Source organism: Phocoena phocoena, chromosome 20, assembly GCF_963924675.1.
Source record: "Phocoena phocoena chromosome 20, mPhoPho1.1, whole genome shotgun sequence".
NCBI lineage: Eukaryota > Metazoa > Chordata > Mammalia > Artiodactyla > Phocoenidae > Phocoena > Phocoena phocoena.
In genome coordinates this window covers 23,170,027-23,182,733 of record NC_089238.1, presented here as the reverse complement: position 1 = coordinate 23,182,733, position 12,707 = coordinate 23,170,027, and the positions used below count along the sequence as shown (strand labels likewise).

The window sequence follows — 12,707 nt, the reverse complement described above, 5'->3', positions numbered from 1 at the left end:
AAAAAAAGCAAGCAAGAACTTGGACACTTCACTGAAGAAGATATATGAATAGCAACTAAGCTCATGAAAAGTTCTCAACATCATTTGCCATTAGGGAAATGAATATTAAAACCATGAAAAGAGGGGCTTCCCTGGTGGCACAGTGGAAAGTAACTGGATGACTAGAAATTTTCCTGATAAAGTTGAAATACTTAAGTACTCGTAGTAGGCAATATTTCTTAACCATTTTCTTGCTTTGGAATTATACTAGGCAGAAATTTGGAAACAAGTTTAGGTGACATTGTTACTGAAAGAACCAGTTTTAACTCCCTGGAGACAAGTCTTCTTCAATATCATTAGCACAGGGATAATTTTGGTTCATGAGTGTATGGACTGAACTGTGTCCCCCCCGCCCCCCAAATCCATACGTTGAAGCTCTAACCCACAATGTGACTGTATTTGGAGACAGGGCCTTTAAGGATGTAATTAAGGTTAAATGAGGTTATAAGAGTAGGACCTTAATACAGTCTGACTGGTGTCCTTATAAGAGGAGGAAGAGACATGAGGAGTTTTTGGTGCACAGAGGAAGGGCCATGTGAAGACACAGCAAGAAGCTTGCCGTCTGCAATCCAGGAAGAGAGGTCTCGCCAGAAACCAATCCTGTTGGCACCCTGATTTTGGACTTCTAGCCTCCAGAACTGTGAGAAAATAAATTTCTATTGTTTACGCCATACAGTCTGTGGTATCTAGTTATGAGAACCCAGGCCAACTAATTCAATGAATAAAAAATTTTTAAGTTTCCTCTTTTCCTTCCCTAAAAAAATCCCCACAGTTGTATGACACTGAAATCTTCATACACTGAGATCTTGTATGATTTTGCTTTTCACTAAACTTCACCATCATTGTAGCCATATCTGCACACTGTAAGAAAAGCAGTATGAGACCCCTATTTTTTTTTTACTACAAATATATTTTCTAATATCAGTTTGGTTATGTGTCAATTCCTATATTTTCCTTAGTTATATCTCTGTATTAGTCTGCTCAAACTGCCATAACAAAATGTCATGGACTGGGTGACTGAAGCAACATTTATTTTCTCACAGTTCTGGAGGCTGGAAGTCCCTGATTAAGGCTTCAGCCAATTTGGTTTCTGGTGAGAGAGCTCTTCCTAGTTTGCAGGCAGGTGCCTTCTCATCAGGTCCTCACAAGGCATTTCCTTCATGCTTGTGCTTTCTGCTGTCTCTTGTTATGAGAAACTAATCCTATCAGGTCAGGGTCCCACCCTTATGACTTCATTTAACTTTAGAGGCCTCATCTCCAATACAGGCACACTAGGGGTTAAAACTTCAACACATGAACTTTGAGGGAAACATTCAGTCCGTAACAATCTCTAAACATAACCTGCCTTTCTAGGTTATCATTTAATAAAATGTTAGAGCTCCCAAACTCCAGCAAAAAAGAGAGACAACAAAAATCTGTTTGGTACATAAACACTGAGATAAAATTCAGCATTTTTTAAGTAAGTCAATGCTCCACAACACCATTCAAGTGCTACAGAAGACTTGGTCAGAGAAAACGAAATGTAAACTACAGGAATGATCTGTGAGGAGCTGGAGGGGCTATACGTATGCCTGGAAGATCAGGCAGGGAACAATGAAAGCAGTCCTCAATCACCTGGGCACTGGCAGGTAATCTGGGAACAGACTGGATACTACTGGGTGGTCTTCCAGGGAAATAATATTTCAAATACAGAACTCCCCAGCTGAGAGAGATGCAAACTGCTTTTCTTTTGATTTAGTCAGCATATGGCCACACAGTAGTCTCAGCTATTATCTGTGCTTTACCACATTCCTTGGAAAATCTACTACAATTACACTGGTACATCCAAAAGATAGGTGTCTTAAAAGGGAGCCAGAGAATGAACAGTCCCAATCCACTCCTTGGGAATCTAGTCCCCAGCCAACATACTAGAGAAAAGACTTCTTAGGTTTCACCAAAATGGCACTACCATAAGAGGTACTAGGCTAAATGAAACAATGCTGTGTATATACTTTGTACGGTTGCTCTAATCTCTCCCCTTTTACTGTATCAACTCAAATGCCAGATTAATGTCTCCAGAACTCCATTGCTCCACTATTAAAAACTGCGTCTAGGGCTTCCCTGGTGGTGCAGTGGTTGAGAGTCTGCCTGCCAATGCAGGGGACACGGGTTCGTGCCCCGGTCCGGGAGGATCCCACATGCCACGGAGCGGCTGGGCCCGTGAGCCATGGCCGCTGGGCCTGCGCATCCGAAGCCTGTGCTCCACAACGGGAGAGGCCACAACAGTGAGAGGCCCGCGTACAGCAAAAAAAAAACCAAAAAGAAAACAAAACAACTGCCTCTAGCCTCCTGAGTCAAGTACAAACTCCTTTGCCTAGCAATCAAGCAAGAATCTCCATAGTCAAAACCCACCATATTCAACTTTATCTTCACTACCAGTCACAACACTTGCCCCAGATGTGAGGCTCACCCCTGCTCCTTGCCTGATGTGAAAGCTCTTCTGCTCTCTCTCATCTCCACTTGGCATCCACAGCCGTTTCATTCTTTGTGTGTCACCTCCTTCATGAAGCATTCTGATGACTTCATATACACATGGATTCTTCCTTCAGTCAACAATTATGCATTAAGAACCATTATTCCAGAAGCTGAGAGGGCTCCTTCCTCCCAATTCTTTTTGTCCACCATTGTCTGTGACTTAGATTTAATAATGGTAATACTGTCCTGGTCTCCCAATAAGTCACTTTATTATATTTGTGGAAAAGCCTCTTAAATGTTTTATTTACTAGTTGGTTCTCGTGTGCTATCTCAATTTAACTGTAGGTGATTTTCCTCATACACATCTCGTATACCTTCCACAGCACACTAGGTAAAGGGCTAAATACCTTAATATTATTTGATGTTAAATATGTTTTCACTTGCAAACCTTGTTAATACTTACTTTCGGAGGGATAGAAGGAAAGAGATATTTTCAGTTGCTGCAAATTGTCCTTAACTTTGTTAGACAAATATTTATGCAGTTCCTACTACGTGTCAGATACAGGCATAAATATTCTGTTATGATAGGGCCTTAATCACGGATATTTCCCCAGCACCCATCACTGTTTTCTGCACATAATTAATGCTCAATAAGTATGTGTTGAGGGGATATATGAATGTAGCCTCCTTGCCCTCAAGCAACTTATATTTTAATAGTGGGGGTAAATGAGATACAGGTGATGAACAAAAATAAACAAGTAGATAGGCAAGGTAATTTCAGAGCGTGATAATCACTATAGAGAAAATAAAACAGAATACCACATACTACGCAGTTGTTTGCAAATTTGGAGATTTGCTATCAGCGGCGTCAGGCGACCCCATCAGCATGGCTTGCTGGTAAGGAGGACAGTCTCTGGAGGCAGATTTCTTGGGTTTACAGCCCTGCCTCCCTCTTTCACTGTGTGGCTCTGGACAAATGACTTAACCTTCCTGGCCTCCTTTTTCCCATCCTCCAACAGTACCTATCCCGCAGGAAGTGAATCGAGGATTACAGAATTGATATGGAAAGTGTTTGGTGCAGTGCCTGGCAATCTGGGAAGTGGTCCGTAAATCTTCGTAATCATTACCGTTGGTCAGGTTAACTCACTTGGCGCTAAACAGACCCGCTCTGCCCTGAGCCCCGCCCAGATCCGCGCCCCCTGCCGAGGCAGGTAGTAGAGAATGGCTGAGCAGGGCAGAGTTTTGACCTTGAATTGAGGTCTTAAGAGGCCATGGGGTCGGTGCCCCCCTTCCGTCTGCGAGGGCGGACGGAGGTGGGCAGGCGGACTAGGGCCGCCGAACCGGGTGGGCGGCGGGCCCCAGCCCTCCCTCAGGCGGCAGGCCTCGAGGGCTCGGACCCGCCCACCCCGCGGCCCGGGGCTGCGGGGCGCAGGGCGGGCTCTCCCTCTGCGCCGGCCTCTCGGGGTGCGAGTGAGAGGGCGGCGCCCCGAACCTTCTCGCCCCGTCCCCAACACAACGGTCGCCAGAGGGGAGCACCGCCCACCCAGGGTGCGAGGCCGCGGGCGGGCTCGCCAGGCGATTGGCCGGGAGGGTTGCGAGGGGCACGCGGGCGGGGGCGGGGGGCGGGCACATGCGCGCCGGCGGTGCGGCCGGCACGCGGCGCTAGCGCTCTCTGCTTAAATGAGCGTGGGCTCGCCGCGCCCGCCACTTCAGCGGGGCCTGCGCCGCGGCTGCAGGCGGACGGGCCCGCGGAGGTCCGATCCCTCGCGTCCGCGCTCCCCGGCAGCGAGGCGGTCGATGGGACGGAGCGCCGCGGAGCAGGAGGCGGCGCCCGTCGGGGGGCTGGGGCAGCGCGAGAGCCCGCCTGGAGGCTCGGGTATGGCGGGCCGCAGGACCTGAGTCCTACCCTGCGGGTAGCAACCTGGTGGCGGGCGATGGGGACGGAGCGAGGCTGCCGCCGCGCTGAGCCGTGAACGCCGCGCTTCCGCCGCCGCCTCTTCGTCGCCGCCTTGGCCCCTCGCGAAGCGCCGGGCAGCTCGGGAACATGGCCCTGGAGCAGCTCTGCTCGGTCCTCAAAGGTAAGCGCCCAGAGCTGCGGACTGCGCCCCCTGCGGGCGAAGCCGGCGTCTTCGTGTCCCTGCCCGGCGCCGGGCGTCCGACGCGCCCCTTTGTGTGGCGCGAGCGGATCGCGGAGCCCCCGCTCCCGCCGGGATCGACTCGCTCCGCGAGCGCTTCTCCCCAGCCTTCTGCGTGCCGTGGCGGGGGGAACCGGGGAGCTCAACGGGACGCGGCGGCTCGGCCGGCCCTCCGAGCTGTGCCCTCGCGCCTCTTCCTCGGAATTCCGCACATCGCTTTGCAAAGTTGTGGGGTTTGTGTGAGTGGAGCATAGGCCGCTCTTTTTCAGCATTAGTAACAAAGTCATTCCGAGCAAACAATAAAAACCCCAGCTGAGGCGTCGCGGAGCTGCTCTTGAAAAGCCCCGCGGTGGCGTGCGGCGGAACGGCCTCCCCGCCGGCCGGGTCCCACCTGCTGCGGCCGCGGAGGATGCGGCACCACTGCGGGCGCCGCTGCTCGGGGCTGTGCTTTGGCGCTTCCCGGGACCTCAGGATACCCTGCCGCCGGTATCTGGTTCTTTATGATTTGTTGTGCCGGGAATTAAAACCGTCGGCTTGCCAAGTACACAAAGCTCCAAAACGTACTACAGCTGTTTTGAATTTTCCAGGAGGTGTTATTTTAGATTAAAATTTATATACATAGATAATTAATATGGTGATAGAAAGTTGTTTCTGAAAATCGGAATGAATAAATCCTGTTTTCGGTCCTCGGAGGAAAAACACCACCACCAATAAAGGGCTTCCCTTTTCCGCTACTGACTTCGATTGAAAACTGAATAGCTGTGTGTTTGTAATGTTATGAAATATTCCCGTTTTTTAAATATTGGGTATGGAGTTAAGGCATTGATTAGAGCTTTTCATTGTATCTTGATATTTGTACAGTGAAAAATGTTGGGTTTTTTCCCACTCCATATTAACACTTTTCAAATTTGTTTTACTGGAAAATTCTGTATAATTTTGCTTTAAATTTTAATTTCACAAATTATCTACTGTTAAGATATTCCTAAATTCATAATTGATATTTCAGCAATTTAACTACCCACTGTATACTTATATGTACAGTTCGTGCTAAGGTAACCTAAGACTTTCTATCTGGTGATTGTTTCGCAGTCACCCCATAAATTATTAATGATTTCCTCATTGTATTAAAATTTTATATCTCTGAAATCAATTTCTGTAGTCTTTCCTTTCTGTAACTCTCAATTTATATCGCCATTCCTTGGAAATTAAGATTTTGTTTTACTTTTTCAAAATAAATTCTGTGCATAGTAGGGTTTCTGACAGTGCTCCTTATCTGAATTGCTTCGTTGTCCTCTTTGCCTTAGGGTGTTCAATAATAATGACATTCCATCTGAGTAGCCCCCTCTGGGGAGAAATCACGTAGATCTATTATACAGCTTTACCTGCAGAACTTGAAATTGAGCTGGATAGGACGGAATCTCTGATACTCCTGGAATGGTGAAGGGTTTTGCAGTTTTTCTGCCTTTGCCTTTGTCGTTGGTACACACTGCCCTCTCTGGCCACCGTGGTGAAGCATTTAGTTGTTGCACCTTTCAGGAAAGGATTCTGTGGTTGATGGCAGAGCTACAGTGAAAACAATGTAGTATCTGGCTTTTCTTTTTTTAATTTTACCCAACCTACACTATTTTTACATGCTGGCGTATTTTTAAAAGCTCAAGCTAACTTGTTACTGTTAGGCTTACTAGAGAGAAAGCCAGCTATTTTTAAGTCTTCTAAAGTTTATGTATATGTGCTTATAAATATGGGGAATTGGTCTGGAAAGATTCAAGAAATTAACAAAAGTTGATTCTGAGAAAGGGATCTGGGAGACTGAGAAGCAAGAGTAAAGGGAAGACTTCTGTTTCACTGCACACCCATTTGTATCACTTGATTTTTTTTAAACCAAATGCATTTGTTACCTATATAAACATTGGTGTTTTTAATTTTTAAAAATCACCTTTTAAAAAATATTGGCTTTTCCCAGTGCTACCATTCATTGTGTGCACCAGTGCATGAAAGAGTAGCCCTTAAGTATCCTGTAAGGTGTAAATTGTTTCAACATTGAAGAGGTTCTTATCAGAAGCAGTTATTTAACATTTACATAATTATGGATATTACCTACCAAAAGCCGCCTTTGGAATATTATGGTCAGTTTCTACTAAAACAAATCAGCCATAATGACTGTGTGAAATTTTAAGTAGAAGGTAACTTTAAGATGCCATTGATTCTTTGTTTTACTTCCAGCAGTGAGAACAAAAGGATAACTCTGCTGGGCTTTTAAACCTTTCATATATTGTTAAATCTGAATAATTCACTTTTAACTGTTTATGATCACTCCAGGTCTTATAAAATTTGATTTGCCTTCTATCAAAGTTAAGTATCATAGTCACATGAAAATATTACATTAGTTTTATAAACCCGTTTCTCACTGTTCATATTCATTCTGCACACTCGCTTCGGGAGGATCCTATTAGACGCAGTTACATTTAAATCTGTATAAGCTGTGGTTAATTTTATGGCGTTACACTGCATAACTATCCCTTGGCACTATATTTTAAAAATCTTATCTGAGACTGTGACAAATATTAACTCCTGTCCTTCATCCTTAAGCCTCTTACAAGAAATTAAACCATACAGAAATAAGTACCATAATGAGAAGTTATCCCTTTAATAGGGAAGTTTTTAAACATAGCCTTGGGAAAAATTAACTTTTTGACTTTTTCCCCCCCGAGTTGGAGAAAATATTTTAATACTGACAGTTGAAAAGTTATCTGTGTTTTGAAGCCAAACTCACCTTTTAGGAAAAACATGCAGCCCTGTAATACATGTGCATTACAAAACAAGTTCAAATCAAAGCCATTTTCAGTCCTTTTAGGAATAAGATAGAAAAAAGATAAACTATAAGTAAAGTTCATATCTAAAATTCTAAAAAATAATCCAAGTTCTGCCCTTGGTTACTACCCATTCAGCACAATCTCCTGTCATTTTAAAATTTATGATCCTGCACAGTAATTTTTTTTTTTGCCTGTGGCACGTGGGATCTTAGTTCCCCGACCAGGGATCGAACCCATGTCCCCTGCATTGGGAACGTGGAGTCTTAACCACTGGACCTCCAGGGAAGTCCCTGTTGGTTTTGGGGTTTTCTTACTGTGTCCCTGGGGCCCTTTGAGATCCTAGTTATTGTGGTGTTTGAGTTAGAAAGGGGAATCCTAAAAGGTGATCTAATCCAGTGGGTTTCCAAACTTTCCTTAACAGAACTCCCTCAGAGGAACTCTTATGAGTGGGTACTTAAAAACTAAACAAAGAACAGATAAGAGCAAGGTTGCTCTGATTGCTGAGGGCCCTCACCCTCTCAGTCGCTAATCAGAGTGGCCCCCAAAGAACTTAACAGTTTTTAGCATCTTTGTTCTCAAAATTACAGGGTGTACTAATCTGAAAGTTCAATTCGTCCAAAATGACATTAAAACATGTTGGTTTAAATATGCCTAGAGTAATGTATTGGAAGTTATAGCCTTAGTGGGTGAGAAGATATCAAATACTCTTCAAAATGTGACCTGGTCGTGTTAAAGTCTGATGGTAGTTGTTGTGGATGTCTGAGGATTCCTGTATAATTAGAACATACAAAACTGCCATCTCAAGAGCATTTGACTAACAAGAAGGTTGTCACATTCTGCAGGAAAGAGAAAGCACTTCTGCAGTTACTCTTTCTTATAAGTGATTGGCAATGTGATTAGCACGTGGAGGGTGGAGTGATCCCAAAGTTCACCAAGATCCATCTTCTTTCTTAACTACAAAGTAAAATGGAGTTTGATTAAATTAGGGTACTTTTCTGTTCTTTGGAACATAGCTAATGGAAAACAAGTTACTACTACCTCAAGTAGTATATGGACTCTAATTGAACTCCATTTTGCTTTCATTATAGAAAATAGGAGCAGGGAGACCAGTTAGGCAGTTCTTAAGTTATGGAGTCTCATGATAGGTTTACCAAACCTTATGTTTACTGCTTAGATGCTAAAAATAGGAAGGCTGAGAAAGAGGTACATTTAATTACTAACAAAGGTAAATTGAGTATTGAGTCAGCTTGAGAAAAGTAAGAGTAGTAGCATATCTGAAAAAGAAAAAAAAATCAATTCTTTTTCTGTCCCCTGATTTATGCTCAAATAAGCTGGGTCATCTCTGTGCCTGCTGTTAACCAAGATGTGTACTTGTTAATTTGTTAGTGGGGCTCTGTACTATATGTTATAGTTACAAAGAAAGTATAATCAGGATTTTGCTTAGTCACTTCATGTATTCATCTAATTTTTGTTGAGTGCTGTTATGGGCCAGCCAGTCTTCTAGTCGCTAGAGATGCATCAGTGGTTCAGAGAGACAAGTCCCTCTTTCTAGTAGGAAGAGACAGATAATAAGCAAGAAAATAGCAGGTAATATAAGTAATAATTAAAATATTACTTGTATAATAAAACAAGATGAAGAAGAAAATGTAGAGCTTCTTTAGCAGTCGGAGAGGCCTCAGAAGACCTGAATAACAGGAAGGAACCATCCATGCACAGAGAGTCTAGGCAGAAGGAATAACTAGTCCCTATGGCTAGAATTAGCTTGGTGTGTTAAAGTAATGGGAAGAAGAGCTGTGTAGCCATAGATGGTCAGGTGCCACACCACATAGGACCTCTGAAGTCAGAATAAGGAGTATGGATTTATTCTAGATGTAATGGGACTCTGTTGGAAGATTTTATGAAAGGCTGTGATGTGATCTGATTTATGTTTTGAAAGGATCTCTGGCTGCCGGGGACAGAGTAGGCTATAGGGGACTATGGCAGAAATAGCCAGTTTTCTTCCAGTATCCATTTTACCTTTCAGTGATTCTCTGAATTTTAACTAAGCACACAATCACCCAAAATAAATACTAGATTTTCCAGCTTTCCTTAGGATTAAGTGTGGCCATGTGACTAAATAAGGCTGACCAGTTAGATGTGGGTTCAACTTCGGGGAAGTGGTGGTATATCTGTTGTTCAGTTAAAATTTTTATTTTGAGATCATTGTGGATTCTGGGCAAAAGTTTTTAAAGGAAGGAGGAATGCCCTGTGTCATTTCTTCATTCTTGCTGACTGTAATGCAGACATGGTAGCTGTAAAGAAGATATGGAACCTGGCACTCTAGCATCTACATTGGACCATAAGATGAGCCTGGAAATGAAAGTCACGCACAACTGAGCAATAAGACAGAAGGAGCTTAGGTCCCTAGTAATGGTATAGCCACCACTCTAGCCCTTTACTACTTACCTGCACAGTTTGTTTACTTGTCAGAGAAATATATTCTATCTTGTTTAAACTACTAGTTTGGGTTTTTTATTACTCATGCCAGACCTTATGCTAACATAATAGGAGTGTGCAAAATCAGTGAAAGAAACAAAACCATACAGAGATAGAGAGTTACAGAAGTGAAAAGTATGAATGCTGTCTAATAAAATTAATCTTGGGAGAGTTCCTAGAAAAAGCAGGTTTTTAGCAGTGTGAACATTATTTTGTAGAAGCAGAGGGAGGTCCGTGGCAAGTGCAGATGTTCAGAAACAAGAGATATTTGTAGGGACATTATGAGAATACACACATGTATACATACATATATGTAGTAGAGCATTCACCAACATTTCCAAAATCAACTCATCAACTCCTTGTGCCCACCCTGTGCCCCGCCCCATCCATCTTGGCCCACACATGCTCCTACTGTCACCAAAGGAGAAAACAGGCAACTTCTTTCTGTTTCTTTCAGTGTACTGTCACTCTCCTGTTGTAGTGGTCTTCAAAGTGTTGTGCCAGGGCCAACAGCTTCAGCATCACTAGGGAATTTGTTAAAATGCAAGTTTTCAAGCCCCACCCCAGACCTACTGGATCAAAATCTCTGGAAGTAACCCCCCACCAAGTCTATTTTAATAAGCCCTCCAGATGAACGTGATGCACACTAAAGTTTGAGAACTACTGTCCCAATGATTCATTTCTCAAATCTGGAAGAACTGCTGAGTAGGATTTGTACATTTTTAAGCCTTGATATATATTACCAGATTAACCTCCCAAAAGCTGTGCCAGTTTACAATCCAGTGTCAGAATAAGTCAGTTTCCTATATCCTGACCAACACTAGAATCTACATTCTTTTTAATATTAGTAAGGCAGAATTTCTGCATTTTTTTGGGCACATTTTCCTGGTGGCATAATCTTTTATCCCATCTGTTTGTAGTTTTTATTTATGTTCCTGTCTTTTGTAAATGAAGGTGTTCTCCCAAAAGTATAAATATAATGTTTTTCTCAATCTGCTATTTATTTTCCTACTTATTGATAGCTTGAAGTAGGGACCTACTTTTTTTTTTCCAAATAATTAACAAGTTATGCCAGAACCATTTATTAAAACTGTCTTCTCACCAAGTGTTTCAAATATCACATATATTTTAATAAATTCTGGGATATGTATGTCTGTTTCTGAGCTTTTCCTCTTCCATTTTCTTATCTAAAGGCCCCTTGAGAATAAGGACCATGTCTTCTTGGTTCATTGTAGTTCCAGGGACTGACTCACTGCCTGAAATACAGTGGACGCTAGTAATGTTTGTTGACAGATCATCTATTTCTTCCTCTACCGTGGCTACATTTTATAATTACTGTAGCTTTATAGTAAGTATATTATTTTTATGTATTTTAGTCTTTTATTTTTATATTTTCCTTGGCCACTATAAAAAAGTATTTAAGATGACCATCAGAAGCATTTTAAGTACCAAAAAAACACACTAAGATTTTTATTAAAACATCATTAATATTGTATGACTTACTGGGAAGAAATGTTACTTTTACATTGTTTTATTATCCAAAACATAGTCTCCATTGTATTAAATTTATTTACTTACTTGTTTGTTTAATTTATTTTGGTCTTACTCTCTTCCTTTAATAGGTGTAATCATTTTCCAAGTAATTCTCTTGGGACTTCTAGGTTTTAAAATAACATTGTCTATAAATAATAATTTTGTCTCCTTTCCAGTATTTATTGCATTGGCCAGAGTTGCCACTATTAAGTAACAGTGGAAAGAATAAACCTGACCTTGATTTTTAGTTGATTGGAAAGTACGGCCTTAAACTGGAAGGTCTGGGGACAGGATCGCAGTAGAGAACTCTGATAACCGTGATTCAGGGTTAAAAGGAGTAGCTTGGAGGATTTGTATTTAATACCTTGAATAGCACCTGTCTTTATCATTTAAGCCTTCATTTTTAAGTCAGATCTGTACACTGGTTATTAAACTACACTACATTAAACTCCAGAACCAGAGGTGAGGTCATAAGTGGTGGACAGTACCTTTTTCCAAGTATCAGATCACAAGCGGTTCTCTGCATAACCAAACTCTGTGGTTGTGGAGTTTAGAATTTTTATTTTGGCATGGATTTCTGCCTTAAAGAATTAGTGCCTTCCTGGGTACGTTGTCTTTGAATTCAAAGTGTGAGGTATCTCTGGATTTGAGAAATTATTGATCCTTTTGGTAAGAGAAAGAAGGGAACAAGTGGCACATAGATTGGGATTAAGGACAGAACAGAGCACAACAGCACTGCTTCATGTACTAGATAATTCCAATGTTTGGCATCAGTAGAGTTTGTTTTACTGTCTCAGCCTGATTATAGCAAGCAGCTTACAAAGATCCTGTTATACAACTAAGCGAAAACTGTTTCTTATGATACCGAATTTAGAATGATTAATAGTCACCACTATATCACCACAGCTATCACTAAATATTTCTGTCCCTAACTGTTGTGCAAATTTGCCTTATTTATATATCATTTTTTTAAATTCAGTGGCAACAGTTCATTTGGTTGATAAGAGTTGTGAATAGCTGTTTTAAACATTTGGCAGGGGGAAATTGTGAGCAACACCCTAAATAAAGTAGAGAAGATTAATAGGGTTATTTGGTCTTGTAATTTTATTTTTAATGTGATTTTTTCTACCTCAGTTGTATATTCTGTGCAAATTCCATAAATCAAGTGTTTTACAAAGCCAAATTTTTATTAGTCATTATGTAGAATAATTTTCTAGGCACAATTCATCTTTTTACCATAGTTTTACTGTTGCTCTCC

At 41.9% G+C, this 12,707-nt stretch overlaps 1 protein-coding gene across 1 annotated transcript in view; it reads left to right on the top strand.

Moving 5' to 3' along the window:
- The first annotated feature begins 3,800 nt into the window (after window positions 1-3,800).
- Window positions 3,801-12,707, top strand: part of NETO2 (neuropilin and tolloid like 2) — a 67,696-nt gene continuing 58,789 nt past the window's right edge. The window contains exons 1-2 of the mRNA XM_065898795.1: window positions 3,801-3,806; window positions 3,971-4,041. The gene's annotated coding sequence lies outside the window, so the exon portion shown is untranslated. The remainder of the gene's footprint in view (window positions 3,807-3,970; window positions 4,042-12,707) is intronic.